Source organism: Temnothorax longispinosus, chromosome 10 (assembly GCF_030848805.1).
Source record: "Temnothorax longispinosus isolate EJ_2023e chromosome 10, Tlon_JGU_v1, whole genome shotgun sequence".
Classification (NCBI taxonomy): Eukaryota; Metazoa; Arthropoda; class Insecta; order Hymenoptera; family Formicidae; genus Temnothorax; species Temnothorax longispinosus.
This window is the reverse complement of record NC_092367.1, coordinates 9,796,981-9,805,566: the sequence shown is the minus strand read 5'-3', so window position 1 is coordinate 9,805,566 and position 8,586 is coordinate 9,796,981.

The window sequence follows — 8,586 nt, the reverse complement described above, 5'->3', positions numbered from 1 at the left end:
TGCCGTTCCGTTTATTGTACGTCGGCGGGCCTTCTATGCCGTCGTTTTCCTGATCCGTTGAGCCACTTTTTATCGTGACCTTTCGCGGAAATTGCCCGGTTCGAGATCTCGCGACCTGGTGATCGGATAGCATCGCGGGTGGTACCGCTGTACCTTTCGCGTCTCCCTGAACCCCAATCCATCGTCGCTTCTCGCGGCGGGGTTTGGGTTCGCGATTTTGCGATCCAGCGACTCCATCGCCCTGGAGTTTGTGTCGTTGCTCTCACGGGACTCGCACGCGCGCCATCCTGTCGAAAACTCGTTCGATACGTTTCGGGTTCAATTCATTGACATCCGCTAATTAACCGCGCCATTATGTAGGACGTCACCCCTTTTCCGATGCCTGTTACGCTGCGAACTGTGTCTCGGTCCGCCCGTGTCGGTCGTTTGCGTTGCCGCAATCCGGACGATCAATCGAGTTTACGACTTTCGGAACACCCTTTACATTATTTTTGTCTTATAAATCGGACGCCGCCGAATCGCTAACTTGGTGCCCCGCGTCTACTTTAGTCCGCCGTATCTTCTGATATTTAATTACGTGTCCCACTCGCCATAGGGGAACAGTCGAAGAAAAGTACCGATCGTTTCGATAATATTTAATTCTCTTATCGCGGCTCGGCCTTTAACTCGCGCGCTTGAATCTTTTCAGGACGCTTTTATATCGCGTTTCGCGCTCGCGCCTCTCCTTCTAGCGCCGCTTTTCCGTGTGGGCCGGCCTTTAGCTTTACTGGTTTGTAACCTAAGGTACGGTTGACATGACTAATTTCGTCACTTGTTCGCGATACTTGAACCCGCGTAATCCGTATCTTTTTGTTGTTTACCAACCAAAGAAAATAAACTTTTGTAGACCAAATAACTCGCCTTTGCCGCGAAATTAACAAAATTAAATGCATTTAAATAAAAGGAATTGTATTAATGGTATTGTATTTGCTACCATTACTCGTGAGCGTACCGCACGCACAAAGAAAAAAGAAAAGAAATAAAAAACGAAAATTAATAATATCGCGTCGCTCGCGCTGTCAATTTTGACAATGGAAACTATTTCTAACGCTACACCCCAATTGTTAACGCCAAATAAACTTTAACTCGCGTAATATAAAATAATACATCATTGGGGTTATTAAGAATTACAAACCAAACATTAAGAAACTTGCGTCTCTGTATAAAAAACAAAATATATAATGCTAATTTGCAAAAGAAAATTGTCGCTGGGAAATAAATCTAATTTTTATCTTTATTAATAATAATTTTTTTTACAGGGGTGTCTGGCGCCTCACTTCTCGCGCGCCGTCGACCACTGCCCGCTCGGTGGACTCACCGCCCTCTTCCTGAATCGCCGCGAGGCCTCTTCTCACCGCCTCAGCTTGCTTCTTGGACGCCTTCCTGGCCTTTATCAACGACTTGGCAAATATCATGTTGTCCGTGATGACTGGCTGCTGTCGCTGCTCTATCGGGGCTGCTCCGAACGCAGCTGACGGCTGCAATATGCGCCGATGCCCCGCTGTCGGTAATCCAGATGTCTTCTTTACCAGCGTTCAGCACCTCGTTGACGATGTGACCGTGCAGCCGTCAGCTGCGCTCGGAGCAGCCCCGACGGAGCAGCGACAGCAGCCGGTGATCACGAAAGACGTGATACTCGACAAGCCGTTGATAAAGGCCAGGAAGGCGACCAAGAAGCGGGCGGCGACAAGAGGCCTCGCGGCGAGCATGGAAGAGGGCGGTGAGTCCACCGAGCGGGCAGCGGCCGAAGGCGCGCGAGAAGCGAAGCGACAGGCAACCATGTTTTCCTTTTCCGAAATAAAAGCATTTAGTAGCAGTAAGTTTTGTTTGCAAATTAGCGTTAAGTTCGATATAGAATAGTTAGTTCGTAATTAATAACTCTAATGAAAATATTCATTGACATATGTTCTATGATTTGATTTCCGTTAAAGTACAAATTATAAAATTTAATTTCTTTAAAGTACAAATGATAAAATTTAATTTTCTTAAAAGGACAAATTATAAAATTTATTTTCTTTGTAGTACAAGTCATTTACTTTGCTGTATAATGCAAATTATAGAACTTATAACGTATGTTAATCAATGTTCTTTAACACGTGATTATTTTGTATTGAGTCAGTGAAAATTTTTCGATTTAGGATTATAAGATGCTTAGATTCTTAGAAACTATTCGTTTATTAGTTTATCAATTAGCTATATTACGCGAGTCAATGTTTATTTTCCGATATAGAAATCAAGTTTAAGTTTCGTTTCTTTTCCTTTCCGTTTTTTTGTGCGTGCGGTACGTTTACGCATAATGGTAGCAAGTGCGGTACCATTAATACAAGTTAAGATGAAACGCATGTAATTTGGTAATTCCGCGGCAAAAACTGTTTATTCGGTGTACAAAGGTTCATTCTCTTTGAATATAAAACGAGACGGATTACGCGGACTCGAGTGTCGCGAGTGAGTGGCGAACTCGGTTAGGTCAACCGTACTTTAGCTTACGAGTCAATTAGGCTTAAAGGCCGGCCCACACGAAAAGCGGCGAAGCAAACCCTACGCGGCGCGCGAAGTCGCGGACAATATAGGGTGTCTCAAAAACGATAAACTCGACTGATCACCCGGATAGCGAAAATACAAACGGCCGATACGGGCGGACCGAGACACATCCCATGGCGCGAAGGGCGACGAAGGAAGGGTGATGTCCTGCGCAAGGGCGCGATCAGTTGGCGGGTACCAACAATTGAACCCGAGATGTATCAGTCGAGTTTTTCGATAGAACGGCGCGCGTACGGATCCCGTGAGAGCGACAAAACGAACTCCAGAGCAGTTGAGCGACGGGATTGCAAAATCGCGAACCCAAACCCCGCCGCGAGAAGCGACGATGGATTAGGGTTCAGGGGGACCTAAAAGGTACGACGGTACCACCCGCGACGTTATCCGAACACCGGGTCGCGGGATCTTGAACCGGACGCTTCCCGCGGGATATCGCAAGATAAAGTGGCCCAATGGGTCAAAGAAAGGACAACAGTGACGGGCCGTCGACATGCGATGAGCAGAACGGTGTGCCCAGGTGTGCGGAGGGCGTCACCAAAACATCACCACGGGTGATAGCGAAACGCTCCAAGATTGTAAACGCGAAGTTCCGTTTCCATAATGAAACAATATTTGGAACGACGAAAGAATGTCCGAAATAAAATTGCAATAGGGGAGGAAACGAAACTTCGGGTAGAACCAAATGGAACATTCGTGAAAACGACGAGACGAGAAACTTCGAGAAAGCGTACGTGCTTCTATGCGAATTCGCGAACGGCGAAAACACCGAAAAACTAAGGAATGTACATCGAATCTATTGTACGCAGGGGAGCAGGTGCGAGCGATTTCAATAGGCAAACGTCGAAAACACCGAAAAACCGAGGAATGTACACCGAATCTATTGTACATGGGAGAACAGGTGCGAGCAATAACAATTGGAACGCGGAAGCGAGCGAGAGCCGAAACAACGATAATACAAAGGCCCCATGCGGCGGGTACGTGATAGCTGGCCGGGGCCAGGGCAAGAGTAGGGAAACGAGCTCGACTATAAAAAGGCGGAAAAGCCAGAGGACAGGGACTCCGTTTCGCGATATCAGAGAACACGGGCGTGAAAGAGAATTGTAAAGTCTGATAGGGACACGAATTATACTCACGTTTGTACGCGGGCGGCAAAAGTCCAAGTCCGGGAGAAAACGATACCTGTAAAGAAACGGGAAGAATAAATTGTTTAATTAACTCTCTATAACTTACGATCATAATCATTTGCCTGACTCACTACGCGAAAGACTCACCCGTTCCCGTAATCCCTACCTGTCGGAGCTACCCGACCCAGCGAAGGACGATCCAGACGCGGTCCAGCGAAGGTCCAGAGGGGCGACGAATCCGGTGGTACGCTACTGCGGTCCCAGAGACGGTCCACAAAGCAAGGTCCAGCGAGGGTCCACAATCCTAGCGGGCGGGCTAAAAGCAGGAAAAGAGGGACATAGCGAGGTCCAGCGAAGGGTCAGTGCACAATAAATAAATCTTTCTCGATTTCTCGTGAATAAAATCGAGTGGCGACCGATGATAACGAATCTCACCCAGAGTGTGTCGGTAAAACCCCTCCGTCCGGTTACAGTGTAAATAGTCTATTCCCTAGTAATTTATCGCGGGAAATTCGTTGCTACGACGACCCGAAAGAATCTGCGATCTTCGAAGCCGAATTAGTACAAGTAAAGAAATCCTAAATGGCGACCGTGACATAGGAGCAAAGGCCGAATCGTAGTAGCGAGTGCAAAACGATTAATATCGAGGAAAATTGCGAAAACGCAAAAACAAAGCATAGCGACCGTAAGCGAAAAGTCATAGATTGTACGCGTCTCAGGAACGTACAACAACATGCAGTTATAAGGCGCGAAATCGTAGGCTAGAGAATTAGTATTGCGATTGAAACAATCGGGTCAAACACTGTATGACGGTCCACGCAAATCTGATAAGCGAAAAGATAAAAGCTACTAAGTAAAACATAAGGGCGTAGTCCGAATACCCCAAAAAAGGGTTAGAAACATATAAGCGAAAGCGAATAGGATAGAACGCGCGAAGAAAACGCTAATACAACGTGCAACGTAAGGACGCGAAATCGTAGCGAAAGCAAACGGTAAAAACTAAATCGCGTAAATCGATGTACGAGCGTTTTGCGCGAACCGAAGCATCGCGATAGTATAAAATAAATGAAACAAACGAAACGAGATACCACTCGATTTCGAACGACACGCGGATAGAATCGGTAAGATTCTCGCGAAAAGCGCATAGAGGCACAAATAGAATTTTGATACTCTTACAAGAAATGGAGATCGAAGAATCGCGGACAAAATTCCGTTAAAAAGACTTAGGAAATTCGATAGAAAGTTTCAAATTTAGCTAGCATAGGAAATAACAGTAACGATAGGGCCTAAAAGGAGAAATAGTAGTAGAGTAGCGAAAACAAAATCAAAGGTGCGAGGGGAGGAAATGCCGAAAGTGCAGCACTCTCCATTGGACAAAACGCAAACTAGATCGAAAGGAATAGCACTGTCGGAACAAGAAATACGCCAAAAAATTGCCAACGCCAATCTACAGGAACGCGATAAAAACGAAACGAACGACGGTATGGCAAACCAGCAACAAAATATTGACGTTCAAGAACAACAGCAAACAATGCAAACGTTAACGGTGAACGAGCCGTTGCACGAAAAGGAAAATGATGCGACGTGAGCACTAAACCTAAGTAGAGAACGTAACAGAACAGACGCAATCGAAAATGAAATAATAAAACAAAATCAATTTCTAGCGCGACAAGTACAAATATTAACAGAACAACTTGAACAAATAAACGCGAGGTCCCGCGCAAGCCAGAGGTCCGTCGATAACAACCGGAGCGAAGCGGCAAACGAAGAGGTGGCCGGACACAAATATGACTCTCGGGTATTCGACGACGAGCAAAATCGACGGGATATAGCGTTACAAATGATGCCAATGCAAGCACGTTTGCCACGCGGTGGGTGGATTAAAAACCCATTTGATGAAATAAGTTACCGCGGAAAAACGGATAAACAAAATCCTATTAGATTTTTAGAAAAATTCGATAGACTAGCGCGATACGAAGGAGTACCAGAAGACGAGCAACTGCATTACTTCGGAAGATGCATGAAAGGCGCAGCAAGCCAATGGTACGAGTTACAAGACGCAAACGACATTTACGAAATTAAACGCATGTTTACCCAACAATTTTGGGGCTGCCAGGCGCAAATGAGATTCCGGCAACAGATATATTTCGGAAAATACAAGCCAAACGTAGACGGTACAATGACCGAATATGCGTTAAACGTAGCCAGACAGGCAAAAACGTTACTACCACCGATGAGCGACGAGGAGATCGTACAGACAATACGCGAACATTTTGACATCGATATCGCACGCGAACTAAGACCGTCGGTCGTTAGGAACGTTAACGAAATGATTTCGATGTTAGACACACTCGAGAATGAACGCGAAACACGAAGACTACGCGGAGAAGCGCGACGCGCGAATGAAAAACCCGCAAATACGAATCAAAGACAACGCGATAACGCGAACGATGGCAAAAAGACAACGACACAAAGCCGTAACGATAACGAACAGCGACGGGCGAACGGACGATACAATTCCAACAGGCGGGACACGGCGAACCGAAATAACGGAACATCATCGTATAACAAATCGCCAGCCTGGCGGAAAACCAAATCACCCACGGCGAAACGTAAAGATGGTGGCGTAGACATCGTCGAATTACCAGATAGTGATGATAGCGCGGCAAAGCCAAGAGTCACACGCTACACGCGTGAACGCGAGGAACGCGAAGACAGAACGAAAGGATTCGCGAAAAAGGCGTACGATGGAAAGGCGAGAGACCGCGGACGAAAGTTAGCGGCAATCACAGCCACGAATCATGAGACCGAGTACGCAAACGACGACGCATCGACAAGCGAAGAGTCGACGGAAGACGAGTCGGACGAGAAAAAGTGCTGCGCGATAACGCGCGAAGAACATAAAGGCGACGACACAAAAGCAGCAATCAACGGCGAAGAAAACCCCATCAACATTATACGAACAAGGAAAATCATCGATGACCTAGACCAAGATATCGAAGATGCGCAAAAGAAGAACGTGACACAGCCGGACGTACCAATGATTCGTATGAAATTCGGTAGCTGTACGACTAAGGCACTAATCGATACGGGAGCACAAGTAACCGCGATGACAAGAGCCGTTTATGAACAACTACGTGACGCGAATGAGCAAATGGAGATATTGCCGATAAAAAAATTCACCCTGAAAGGAGCATTCTCCGAACGAGGATCGGTGATATCGAGCAAAGTCAGAGTCAACTTTGAATATCGCGACGAAAAATTCACACACGAATTCTTCATTGTAGAAAACCTGGCCTACGAAATGGTATTGGGCATTGACTTTCTAGTCAAATACAAACTGGTACTAGCATGTGACGACTCAATAGATGTAAAATTCCGTAAAACAATAACCCCGACGGTACGAGTAAACGCGATGAGGCGTGATGAAGCAGAGGAAAGTCTACAGAAAATTCTCGACAAGCACGCTGAATTATTCAATGGCGAGATAGGACGAGTAAACCACTACCAGCACAAAATAGAAATGAAAATAACTCGACCATATAAACGGAAAACATACCCGATACCAGAGATACACATGAGCCGAGTCAGAGAATACATTAAAGATCTAGAACGCAAAGGCATAATTAAAAAACAAGCAACGCAATACATAAACCCACTTGTCGTAGTAATTAAAAAAAACGGCGACATAAGGTTATGCCTCGACGCGCGCGAGACAAATCGACACATGTCAAATGATCACGCGCAACCGCCAACGATAGAAGAGGTCTTCAGAAGAATTGGAAAGAAAAAATACTTTACAACCCTGGACGTAAGTAATGCCTTCTGGCAGATACCGCTAGAGGAGGAATCCCAGCAGTACACCGGATTCTTCTTCGATGGTCAAACCTACGTGTTCCAACGCATGCCATTCGGCTTAAAAACCGCCGGAGCATCATTCACCCGTGCAATGGACAACGCGCTGGGAGATCAACAGTTTCTGTTAGTCTATTTAGACGACGTACTCATAGCGTCGGACACGTTGGAGGAACACCTCTTCCATATCAACTGGGTGCTCACGCAGTTAGAAAAATACGGATTCAAACTAAACCGAGAAAAATGTGAATTTCTTAAAGAACAAATCAAATTTCTGGGACACACATTCAGCGAAATAAAGGCTGAAATAAACCAAGAAACTCGAACAGCAATCGCAAACTTTGAACGCCCCATCAACAAGAAACAAATTCAATCATTTCTCGGGCTAGTCAATTGGGACCGGCGATTCATTAAGAACATGGCAAGAATGACCAAACCACTGGAAGAACTATTAAAAAAAGGACAGAAATTTGAATGGACCGGAGAGCGGCAGGGCGCGTTCAATCAAATAAAGCAAGCATTCCGCGAAGCACCTGATCTTTACCTATTCCAGCCAGACGCGAGATACGGAATATTCGTAGACGCGGCTAGATCGGGATTAGGAGCGCGCCTATACCAATACCACCGAACAACGAAGAAATTAAACAAACAATAGGGTATGCGAGCCGTAGTTTAAAGGCGCAGAAAACAACTACACAATAACAGAGTTAGAATGTTTAGCGATAGTGTGGGCATTACGAAAATGGCACACGCTATTATTAGGACGTCACGTAAAAATTCATACCGACCACCAGGCACTCAAATTTCTGAGTACATGCGTCCAAAACAACGCTCGCATAGCGCGATGGTTCGCTTTCTTACAAGAATTCGATTTAGAAATCATTCATTTGCCAGGCAAAGAAAATTCGATTGCAGACACATTGTCGAGACGCGCAATGGCAAACCATGGCGACATGACGAGCGACATAAAACGAATGGCCGTAATCAGAGATGTAACGCAGGGCACAAATACCACATGGTGGATCGAAAT